Source organism: Gobius niger (assembly GCF_951799975.1).
Source record: "Gobius niger genome assembly, chromosome: 13".
Lineage (NCBI taxonomy): Eukaryota > Metazoa > Chordata > Actinopteri > Gobiiformes > Gobiidae > Gobius > Gobius niger.
In genome coordinates this window covers 5,271,908-5,284,621 of record NC_136864.1, presented here as the reverse complement: position 1 = coordinate 5,284,621, position 12,714 = coordinate 5,271,908, and the positions used below count along the sequence as shown (strand labels likewise).

General features: G+C 42.4%; 1 long non-coding RNA gene across 1 annotated transcript; it reads right to left on the bottom strand.

Annotated features, from left to right (window-relative positions):
* Window positions 1-3,651: 3,651 nt before the first annotated feature.
* On the bottom strand, window positions 3,652-4,556 carry LOC306973132. The gene is made up of 3 exons (XR_013793551.1): window positions 4,482-4,556; window positions 3,927-4,015; window positions 3,652-3,850 (listed from the first exon to the last, which is right to left on the bottom strand). It is a non-coding gene; the product is annotated as an uncharacterized lncRNA (long non-coding RNA).
* Between the last annotated feature and the right edge of the window lie 8,158 nt (window positions 4,557-12,714).

Below are 12,714 nucleotides of genomic sequence, written 5' to 3'. Positions count from 1 at the left end.
GTCACTCAAAAAGGTGTTATGCACGAGCTTAATATAGAAGGTGCAGTTACACGTATGACCTGAGGCGGCAGTAGTGAGTATAAAATGGCCAACTTGCATCTAGCCCCTTTAAACACATTAAATGCATGAAGGACATTTTCTGTAGTGGAAATGGCACGCTGAAATATCTATCACAGGGAGATGAAAAGTGACCAAGAAAATCAACAAAAAGTGCCAAAATATATAGTTTATTTGAGCATTTTGAATCCCAAAATGATTCCCTTGAAAGTTTCTAGAAATTTTTCAGAAATTGATCAGGAATTCTCCGCCCCTTAGCAACCCTAGTGCCTGGTGGTAGTTTCAACTATCAAATCTGATTCTTATGCTGCTGTTCATATCTGTCAGTAACAAAGCATTCTTCACCGTACTGCCCTGTTTATTCCAAATAATTCACATATATTCCCATGGAAAAATCCCAGGGAGTTTACCAGAGTTTGAGGAACATTGTTTTAAACGACAAGCCTCTAAAATGAGTCAAACTAATGATGTTGCTTGTTATTCCAAAAAAAAAAAAAAGCCACATGAGTAGGCCAAGTCTAATTGCTATAATCTAACTTGTTGCCCCAAACACTGTATTTCAAACATTATTTCCTTAACCTAGATACTTTTAATCCTGTACCTCATGCTGAGTAGGTGTAGTTTTCTCCATAAAGAGCTGCTGTCACAAACTGTGCTCATACATCTGCATTTCTTCACTCCACTTTCATCCTACAGAGCCACAGCTGTAAGCAAACATACCGGACCCATATCCACTAGGGGGAGACCAAGGCTGAACGCTTTAGCCTCACGGACCTGAAAATGGGTCACATTGCAGATGTTTACCACAGATAAAACGGTCTTATTGTCCTGTATTTTTTTTTTCTTATTGATCAAAGTGAAGATGACCTCATTTGTCTTTAGGCTGATTTACTTCACTTGCTCGTCGTTTGGTACGAGGCTGAGCAGGATTTGGTTCAGAAACTCTGTAAAGCCGGAGATGGGGTTCACACTGATTGTAAAATGTTTCCATAGAAATTTGCAATTCAAAACGAAATAGTCTATTTGTGTTTATTATGATCATTCTCAAACAGTGCAGGCTGTATATTTGTTTATATGTATTTTGTATTCATGTTTGCACAGAAAAATACAAAACAATATAAAATAAAAATGGTATTTTTTTCCAAACCGATTTTTATTGTGTCAAACTAGTGAAAAAACAAAGAAAAATCCATCTCTAAATCAGATTACAATCGATTTCAAGATTAAAATATAACATATGGGTGATTTGAATAAAATAGACGACCCAAAAGTGCTCCTAAATAATAAAGTCTTCAAATGCCTTCAAGAGTCCACAGAGTCAAGCTCACAGAGGGACTGGGGCGGCCATTCCGGAGTCTGGGGGCCACAGCCTGAGACTGAAGGCCCTGAGGTGTGGGGGGCACGACAAGTCAGCGATTTACTGAGGATACACCCGGAAAGTCAGAAATAAAATGTTAAAGTCAATGTGAAATTTGACCAGAGCCAATAGAGACTCACTACTCTTTGCAAAAGGTTCATACATGTCTTCTTAGAATAAACTATCAACGATTGTTCTTTTAGTAAAACAGAAGCTTTGTTTACCTGCTTTACTAGATAAACAAACCGTCTGACTAAAAGAACTATCGTTAATGGAAAGACTCATTACAGATTTCTGATTTGTGGGGTGAATAGTCATTGCTGCTGTAATAACTAATAGGGATCTGCAATAAGGATAAAGAAGATCAAGATAAAACAACTCCGAGCTTTGGCGGCACGGTTAGCGCTCGTGCTCCCAGGTTCGATTCCCACCTGGATGAGGCCTTTCTGTTTGGACTTTGCAAGTTCACTGACTAATAACTACAACTAAATATAGGATTAATAATATAGGATTTTTGACATAGGGCCTCATTTCCTACTTATCCAGAGTGTTGCTGATTTCAGTTTCGTGGCGCTAGGCTAGTGCATTTCTATGGTATCAGCTAGCCTGCATTAAAAACAGTCTGACCCGCTCCACAGAGCACCCGAGGCAAATCACTTATAACACCAGACTAACCATATAAATGTCTGTGTTGATAGAATAATTTTAACCATTTTGCATTTAAAAAACCTTATATTTGAGCAGCATCAGCTTCGTGTTTGTATAAGCTACGCAGCTGCGGAGTGATCTGCTAGAAAATAGTCCCTCAAAATGCGATCATTCATGTGATGCAAGGTCAGTTATGTTCCAAAAATTATTCTATAAACACAGACATTTATATGGTTAGTCTGGTGTTATAAGTGATTTGCCTCAGGTGCTCTGTGGAGCGGGTCAGACTGTTTTTAATGCAGGCTAGCTGATACCATAGAAATGCACTAGCCTTGCACAAGCCTACTCTGGATAACTAGGAAATGAGGCCCTATGTCAAAAATCCTGAAATATCCCTTTAAGTTGGGTGGCGCCTGTGGTCTCCCCCACACCCGTCCCTGTTCATATTTCAGTTTTCTCTCAAAGGACGAGGGACGGTCATCTCAGGTCTTTGTCCAGTACTCTTTTAGTTTTTACATGATTAGCCTGCCCAAAAGGCTGCACTCGGGACATCCATCATTAACCACAGCGCTCAGGCCGACCTCGCCCCACGTTTGTTTCTGGATGAGCTGCTGCCACTCCTGAAAACTTGCCACATAATGGATTAACAATTATAATAATAATGTACATTGCCACAGTTGCCCTGGGGTAGACTGATGGCTGCCAATCTGTGCCATCGGCCCCTCTGACCGACACTAAGCAGTGACTAACACACGACACACTCTGCGCTTTACTGTGAACACACACACTTCAAAACTGCAAACCTTACATCGCAAAATTGCTAAAAGAAAGAGCAAAAGCCAGCTGTTTGCACATCCCATTACAGCAGCTTAACTCTTGACAATCCTTTTTAAATGTAAAGACTTTAAAATGCTAAATACAACTCATTTTAATTTTAGATCGTGCGTGACACTGACTTTGACGTATAATAATCCTATGTAAAGCAGGGATATAACAAACCCGGCCTCGCCTGACGCCACAAACAAATGTGTGCATGTACGTCAAGCTACACTTGAGTATCATTGACCAGAGGATTGTTTTGAAAACATAAAAACTTCCTTAAAGGGACTATACAGAGTTTAAAAATGTTAAAATTAACTCCCCCTACATGTTCCAACAATATCCTAATGTGTAGAATGAGCCCAGACCTGTTCACCACAACTGCCTCTAAAATCCTGCACTGTCACTCAAAAAGTTGTTATTCGGGTCCAAATTGCCGTCATGCACGAGCTTAATACAGAAGGTGCAGTTACACGTATGACCTGAGGTGGCAGCAGTGAGTATAAAATGGCCAACTTGCATCCAGCCCCTTTAAAGAAGAGTTTAGACGGTAGTTATTTGCCCTAAATTAAACATGACAAAAACTAAAAGAACACAGGCTAATGTGAAAAAAAAAACATGAAAACCACACGATGATGTGACGTGTTAACTATCATTTCAATAGAAAATATTGTTTTGAAGATGTTTTGTTGTGAATTTGCATAACATTTGCATAATTTGACTAATCATACACTAATAAAACAATTGAGTCTCATTACATACCACAGGTTATGGCTCTACCTGATGGAAACAGACATAGTACCAAAGTTGTCAAATTAAAACTGATTATTAGACCAATACAAAGTAAAAGTCTCCCTCGATGAAAAGCCTGTTTGATGATGATTTGCTGATTCCTTATTTCAGCGTCTGGGGTTTGATGCTGAAGCTCAGTTTGGAGACGAACCCGCGAGCTCTGAGCTCTGCCTCCAGCTACAAAATAAGACGGGAATCTCAGTCAGTCTGTCACAGAAAAACACTTTTATTGTGAAGGGCAGGAGGACTTTACCTGCTGCAGGATCTGGGTTTGGACGTCCGGATCAGCCAGGTTTACGCTGCTGAGAAAGTTCACTTTGACTTTGTTGACCCGAGAGTTCACTTTAAAAAACAACAAATAACAGCAAATGAATTAAAGGAGAATTTGACCTGAAACTCACGGTTTTGTAGCTGATCAGTCAAACTATTACTGCATTTTCAATACAATTATTATTATTTTTAACACAGGTTCGAGCACTGATTCCATCAAAACATAGGCAGGACTTGTGCAAACAACCCAAAATGTTAATCTGAAGCCTTGAATAACTGTCGCTGTGCAACCATGCAGGAACATAAGGGCCATGACTCATGAGCAAGTCCAAATTATGGACTTGCTCATGGAGTATAGAACTCATCCTATGCCACTACTGGTAAGTTAGCTGTAGCAGCCTTCGTGGAAACTATAAACAAAGATTATCTTTTGTGTACATCTATTAACAAAAAAGAAGGGAATCAATCTGTCTCTTTTCACAAATGGAATCCGTTGACAGGAGCGGCTCAAAATTAGATCATCAACGCGCTCATTTACCTTTGTGGCAGATGAAGGGGTTTGTGTTCAGACATGTCTCCGCCTTCCACTTGTGATCGTTGTCCTCTGCCGCACACTGGAGGGCCAAGTAGGTTGAGCCTAGTCCCTTCCACCTGTTAAAGGTGAGTGGGGACCCATCGACCCAGTGCCAGGCCGTCCTGCTCAGTCCAATCCATATGCTTGCTTCACCGGGTTTGACGTTCATGACTTCAGTGTCTGTGGCTTCGTCCTCGATCATCACCAGGTCTGTGTGGTGAGCCCGACAGTACGCGACGGCATCAGGCCATGACTTCCTATGGGGGACGTACGTGTAGGAGACTTCTGATCCATTGCCTGAAACATTGGAAAGTGAGTGTGTTTACATGCGCTCGAGTATCTCAGTACATAGTCTTAAGGGGCGTTTTCACACAAGCTCTCGCTAGGTCGACATAAAGGGACTTTCGACCCGAGAGCGGCTCTTCTGGGTCAGTTTGAATCCGCTGTAAACAGAACTCCGAGTGCGGCTGAAACAGGTGGTCTCTGCGTCGGAGCGGGTGTTGTGTGAATGCAGCCGACCTCTGGTGAACTTTTCTCGCTTTGATGGTTTGGTGTGAGAGCATGTGAACACGGACTTAAAGCAGTCCTAAGTTACTCTTGCCCCTAGAGGCCATAAGCGCAACTGCAGGTGTCGTAGCAAGTTGCGATTTTTTAACTTATTAATTGTCTTGGAGAGTAAATACTACGCTGACAAGAAAGGCGAAGGGAGAGAGGGACATTGTACATCCAATTATTAAAGGGACTGTAGGAAGTTTAAAAAAAATTGTGTAGACCTATTCACCACAACTGCCTCTAAAATCCTGCACTGTCACTTAAAAAGGTGTCACTTCGGTCCGAATTCCCGTCATGCACGAGCTTAATATAGAAGGTGCAGTTACACATATGGCCTGAGGTGGCAGTAGTGAGCATAAAATGGCCAACTTGCATCCAGCCCCTTTAAATGGAAATAATTTTTTTCACTAAAACTTGGCTGTAAATACTGTTTAAAGTGATGCTAGCCCACAGTTAGCTTTGCCCGTTAGCCTGTTAGCTTCTTCTTCGTGATTCTATTAGTGTGTATTGGTGACTCCGGTCCGGTGGCAGTCAAGTTGCAAACATTGTTTTCTGGCCAGAGACACCAGGGGGAGATGAACGACCTTCCAATCATCCCATTAACACTTGTATTACCCCCACAGGGACTACGGAAAGGATTTATCAAGGTAAACACGTTACTTAGTACGGCTTTAACTAACTTAAATGCAGTTGGAACTAGGGCGGTCTCGGGCCTACAAAGTGCTCCAACATGTGTGAAAACGGTCTATATCTTCTCATTCAGCCAGACGCCGCGCCTTGTTGGCACTCTCGCCTCAAAGCAAAAAAAACCCTGGAAACTGTAGTTTTACTCACCAGTGAAGCAGACAAAGGGCATTCCATCAGAACACGTAATATCACGCCATTTTTCTTCATAATCCATTATGACACACAGTTCTTTTGCAGCGTAGAAATTTGGCTCATCTGGAGTTTTGAAGTTCTGGAATCCGGTTCGACTCGGTTTCCCCGTGGCCGACCAAACCCAGGAGTTGGTGCTGTTTCCCATGTTTGATTTCCAGTGCGCGGTTTCATCCTGCAGGCCGATCCAGGAGTAGTTGCTGCTTAAGCCTGCGGGTTTGGACAGGAGCTGAAAGTCCTCCGCGTCGTCGAAGATGGCCAGGTCGTCGTAGTTTTCTCTGCAGTATTCTCGAGCTTCGTACCACGGCTTGCCGATGTCAATGTAGTAGTATTCTCGGAGAGGGTAGACCTGCTCTAAAACATCGTCATCAGGCACAGAGAACAATCACAATATTCAGATTATGTTTATCTCTGCCAGGAAACAGACAGCATTTTAAACATATAACATGAGGTCCTCCTTCGACTGTTCACTTTATATGTTGCCACTGGGGTCAGTGTTCCCAAACAAAAGAGACAACTTTTGATCAACTACATCTTTTAACCAAAGTAAAGCCTTTTTTAAATCACACTGACCTTGAAAGGACTGTTCATGTTTATCTTGAACTTATCGGTTCACAAATAGACTGTTGTAATGTAATGTCGGTGCTTTCCAGTCAACTCTCAGCCGTCTCAAATTGGTTGTTTTTTATCAAACACACCCAGACGTCAGCAGATCAGCCCAGTCCTTTTTCTCACTGGCTTTCAGTTTCTTACAGGATTGACCCGGCATGTGCAGTTTTTATGAAGTGTTAAATAAAATTTGAACTGTTAAATTATGATATGGTGTAACTCTATAGCCTCCCAGTGAATTTACAACATAATTAATGCTATTAGTTTGAAATCTAATTCCCTTCATGATCATTGATACACCACAAAATATCTAAGTACCTTACCTAGAAGAAGCAGGAGAAGGAAGGCACAGTCCATTTTCCAAAAAGAGAAACGTCTGTGCAGATGACTTAAGTTAAAGTTGAAGTCTACACCTTGTCCTTCGTGTCTTGTGAGGTGATTTTGACTCTGCCTAAGTAGGTGAGCATATCCATATGCAAAATGCCATGTTTATGATCTATTTTTGAGACGCCCCTTTCAGTCATTCCATTTCAGATCTTTTATGGCTTTGTTTTACACAGTTGTATGAGTGAGGGGAAAAAAATGGGGCTTAGTCGACGTACAGTCAGCCAGGGACACGTGATGGTGAATCATGATCCTGCAGATAAACATCCTATCGTTCCCTGATCAGCGGCCATGCAAGGATAGTCCACTTCAATCCACGACAACTGAAGAGAGGAATGAGCTTTATTTAAATATTTAAAACAAAGACATTGCTTGTCGGCACCATTATCATCACGGAGACATTTAAAATAGAAGTCTGACTTACTTGGGCCTCAAAATGCTCTGCAAATGCAAATTGTGCAAAATCGACTTTTTCAAGCTTTACATCATGTTATTATGTCATTCCCTCATTAAAAACATGCCTGAAGTGTTGCCTTGGCACATTCACTTATTTTTGAGTAATCTGTAAAAACTCTGATGGCGGCCATTTTAGGGATAGGTTTGCATGAGTCCTCCTAGGAACGCCCCCACCTCCTGGAGACGCCTCCGAGCTTTCGTCACCAGCCGAGTGACCAACCACTGCTCCTCAGCAGAACCCCCTCCCCACTGATGCCACAGACAGCGTGTGGAGGGGGCGTGTCGGAAAGGGTCAGAGGTTCTTAAAGAGACAGAGGCCTATTTCAAGACAGTTCAAGGCAGTTATTCTAATTTACTGCAGTTACAGACCAACAGAAGGTTTGGTCATCATTGTAGTGTGCTATAGACGGGTGCTATGTGATTTTACACCCTGGTTTTTAACACACCTCACAAAATAGGGCAAACAATCAGAAATAACTAATAAAATAATCACAACCAATATTATGGCAAGGCAAAAGCAACTCAATGCACCATTGCAGTGGAAATGGGAATGAACATGATATTTTTGAGAATATGTACAGAAACATATAATGTGATAATAATAATAAGGCTGTTGATGATATTGTGAGGATAATAACAACGACAAAAACAATAATTGCTCGTATTATCATTGTTATAATGGTGGTGATGATGATAATAGTATCATAATAATGCGTAGTGTTGATTATGACAAATGTAACACTGAAATAATAAGTAAACAAATAAAATGGTAACCGGTGTGTATAAGTGTATTAATTGGTGTTATGTGAATGGGAAAGAAAAACAAATATTAGTAACTACATACATTTCTATTTTCGTTCTATGTCTTCTATACTTGTAAGTTGTCAGATTTTCATCTTGTTAAATGTAAAAACTTTTCATTATCAATGCTGCTAATCGTAAGGTTAATGCTGACATTTGTACTAATATAACTGTACTTAGGGCTGTGTGTTTGCCTCTGTATGGAAAAGGGAAAATATGAACTTGTCATTCTCTAATTACTGTTACGTTAACAGGCAGAGCTGTGCACGTCTCTGGGTAAGACAGTGTTTTGTTCCTGGATAATCTGAAACTGTATGAACATGAGATGCTGCTATTATTATGACCCTATTGGGGATCGTCTGTAGCGACACACATGCGTTTCAGTCATGTATATTTTCCGCGCTATGGAGCCTTTTTCGAAACATATATATAGTACTTTGTATACTCACTTGCATTATTCTGAAATGTATGAGTGTGAATCACCTTTGAATACGGGGTAGGCACTTTTGTGTTGACGTGACTGTGTAATGATGTGATGATGTAAATTAAGAATGTAATTTGCTCAGATGAAAAACTTCTACTTTTCTGTCCCGCACTTTGTATAATCTCATCTGAATTCTCTTAATTGCCACTTTGCATAGGGAAATACTGCTGTGTCTCGACAGTATGTATCTATAGCGCTCATCAGAAGACTGAGGACAAGCTGCAGACGTCAGGTATCCACACAACTTCTCTTTTTTTGTGCGTCGCATCTGAACTGGACAATTTAGCAGGTCTGCGTGCTGAAAATGGGCCGTGCTCTCCTTCTCCTGCTTTTTCTGGGTAAGATATTTTGATATCTGTGGTGTAACAATGTGAATCATACAAGTGCATTAAATTAGATTCAGTTTGTTAGTGACCAAGCAGTGAGGCCATGAGTCAAAGGCATTAAATCTGCAAAAAGGTATTAAAATCAGTAAGAAAAAAATTAAAAGGAAAATGTGAAAAGACGACAACAGCTGACATAGAACAACAGCGGGATTACAGATGTGTAGGTGCATAAAGTGATATAACGTGACAGCAGCTGATCTAAGTGTGGACACACCAGTGCAATAGAGCAGTTTACATCCATGAGTCTGCAACTAAGCTATTGGGTCTTGTTCTTGTTCATGAGTCTGATGGTGGAGGGGAAAAAACTGTTCAAGTGGTGGGATCTATGAGTCTGGATGGACCGTAGCCTCCTGCCTGAGGAGAACGGAGTGAATAGTCCGTGTCCAGGGTGAGAAGGGTCAGCTGTGATCCGACCCACACGCCTCTGTGGCTTAGAAAGAAGGGGTCGACTGAGGCGTGGTGCGCTGTGGCTGATTGCAATGAGCGCATGTTGCTTCTTCCCCTTTTCTCTGCTCATCTTTACATTAACCTGGCACATTTTCAGGCTCTCACAGGACATACGACAAACTTGATTCCATTGTGAGTTCAACATTGGCCGCGTCCTGAGTACAGAGCTGAGCAGAGAGCTGACTCTGGTATTGAAGACCACAGCGCGGGGCAGAAATGTGATCAAAGCACCAGCATGTGCGCCCCCACATTCCCGATCACCCCTAAGGGCACCATTTGCAATGGGTGTCTGTCCAGCCCCAAATCAACCTACTTACTGCGCCAGGTATGAAGCTGAAGATTATACGGAGCACACCTTGTCAGTGCGAACGTTATTTAGGCTGGGCCTTTAGGCTTAAACTTTTAAAATACAGCATGGTTGAAAACCTAGCCTCGCGTTGTCACATGGGTGTGGATGTTGTGGAGACGGTCGTAGGAGAGTCTGCAGGTTTAACAAAGCAGCCAGCTTTTATACCACAGAGAGCGGTTTACAACAAAGCATTCTTACCAGGACACTAAAATAGATGTCTTTAAACAGATGTCGTAAATACAACTGTAACAACAATTGAACAACTGCAATCTAACTTTATTGCATGGTCAGCAGGAAGGCCATCTTAGGTCAACAGGAGGTCACAGGAGAACGCAGAGAAACAACTGTTATCTCACTTTAAGCTAAGAACATATTATATTATTTAGAAAACTGAAAACAAGAAGACACATGGGTCACAGCATTTTTTTTTTTTAGAAAGAAATAAACTCTTTGGAGCCAGGCTTTAAAGCAGTGTTTGGGAGGTGCAAAGACTCCAATGGAGTCGTCCCTGGCCATCAGGGTGTGGCATTGCAGCAATGACTGCTCAGGTAACATGTTCTAAATGCTAGTACTGTCTGTGCATGATAGTGTTTTTAAATTTCCAGAGCAGGTCTCCGGTCTGAACTACCCTCTCCGAGAATACTACTACATTGACATCGGCACACCGTGGTACGACGCTCGAGAATACTGCAGAGAAAACTATGACGACCTGGCCATCTTCGACGACACGGAGGACTTTCAGCTCCTGTCCAAACCCACAGGCTTCAGCAGCGTCTACGCCTGGATCGGCCTGCAGGATGAACCCGCGCACTGGAAACCAAACATGGGAAACAGCACCAACTCCTGGGTTTGGTCGGCCACGGGGAAACCAAGTCGAACCGGATACCAGAACTTCAACACTCCAAGTAACCCGGATAACTACGCTGCAAAAGAATTGTGTGTCGTAATGAGTGCTGATGGAAAATGGCGAGATATTATGTGTTCGGATGAAATGCCCTTTGTCTGCTTCACTGGTGAGTAAAAGTAGCTGATATGAGATTAGACAATTATGACAATCCCAGACAACATACCTAGATTATTGTCCCCATAGGACTGTTTGTTCTCTGCATTGACCCATCCTTCATGTTGCCGGGGTTAAATCTGTTGCAATGGGCAACTTCAGTGCGTGTGCACCCGGGAACTTATCCCCAGATGAGTTTATGAGTTTGTTAGTACTGCCCTTTCTGTGTGGAGCCTCTTCTCACCGTGTCTGCGTGGCCTCCTCTTTCGCTATAAACATCGAACCATCACTCACAAAGGCCACGTCCCTGGAAATTCTTGCTTTGAGGCGCGAGAGGATAGAAAGGATATAACACAAACTACTGAGATTGTCAAACTCACTTTCCAATGTTTCAGGCAATGGATCCGAAGTCTCCTACACGAGCGTCTCCAGCGCCAAGTCATGGCCTGATGCCGTCGCGTACTGTCGGGCTCACCACACAGACCTGGCGATGATCGAGGACGAAGCTACAAACACCCAAGTCTTTAACATGAAACTGGCAGGAGAAAGCATATGGATTGGACTGAGCAGGAAGCCATGGCACTGGGTCGATGGATCCCCACTCACCTTTAACAGCTGGCAGGGAGGAGCCCCAAACAACAATGGCCTCCAGTACTGTGTGGCAGAGGACAACGATCACAAGTGGATGGCGGCGAGATGTTTCAACCCAAACCCTTTCATCTGCCACGAAGGTAAATGGTCACGTTTATGATCTAATTTTGAGCTGCGCCTGTCAACGGATTCCATTTGAGATCTTTTGTTGGGTTTGTTTTTTCACAGTCACGTGAGTGAGGGGAAAAATGGGGCTTATCAATCATGATCCTGCAGGTAAATCGTTCCCTGATCAGCGGCCATGCAAGGATAGTCCACTTCAATCCACGACAACTGAAGAGAGAATCAAGTTTTATTTAAAGATTTAAAACAAACACTGCTTTTCGGCATCTCGGAAAGACATTTAAAATGGATCTTGAAGTCTTACTAACTCTGGCCACAAGATACTGTCCCGTGACCCCGACTCAATCACCCCAGTTTTTCCCTCACTTCCAGATGGTCGGATGATCGATACCACAGTGTTCATATACAGATATCAAATGGCTACTTTTTAAGTATCGATACCGGGTAAACCGCATCAATGCTGATTTGGATATTATGTAAAAAGAAGGTGCATCAGAAATTATAAACATTAAAGGACAATTTAGGTTTATTTTTCTGTGGAAAACGCTCCACAGCAGCAGAGGATTGACCTGACCCGTCCATATCATTCCAGTCTACGTTCTGTTTGTCATTAAAGTATTCATTTAAAACTTTGTTTAATGTGTTTAATTTCACATTGACATTGACAGAGGAGCGCTCTGTGCAAATCTTCAACTTCTCACCTGGTGCAGGACAGGGGCTGGACAGACAAACAGGGCAAACAGGGGTCCATCTCCAGTCTATTCCTTCTACAGATCGTACCAAACCAAAATATTTTCCACGACTGTGGGTGTGGGCGGGTGTGAGAGGCGCGTGAGCCTGCACTCATCGATAGATTTTCTCTCGGGACATGCGTTTCATGGGTTTCGGATCAAATTCCTTGAAGAGCAAGTCTTCTTTTATTCATTTGCTGAAACACATTTTCCTTTTTTAAACAGTGAAGTTGCTGGTCAACAGGGCCAAAGTGAGCTTTCTCAGCAGCGTAAACCTGGCTGATCCGGACGTCCAAACCCAGATCCTGCAGCAGGTAAAGTCCTCCTGCCCTTCACAATAAAAGTGTTTTTCTGTGACAGACTGATTATCATTCCTTTCTTATTTTGTAGCTGGAGGCAGAGCTCAGA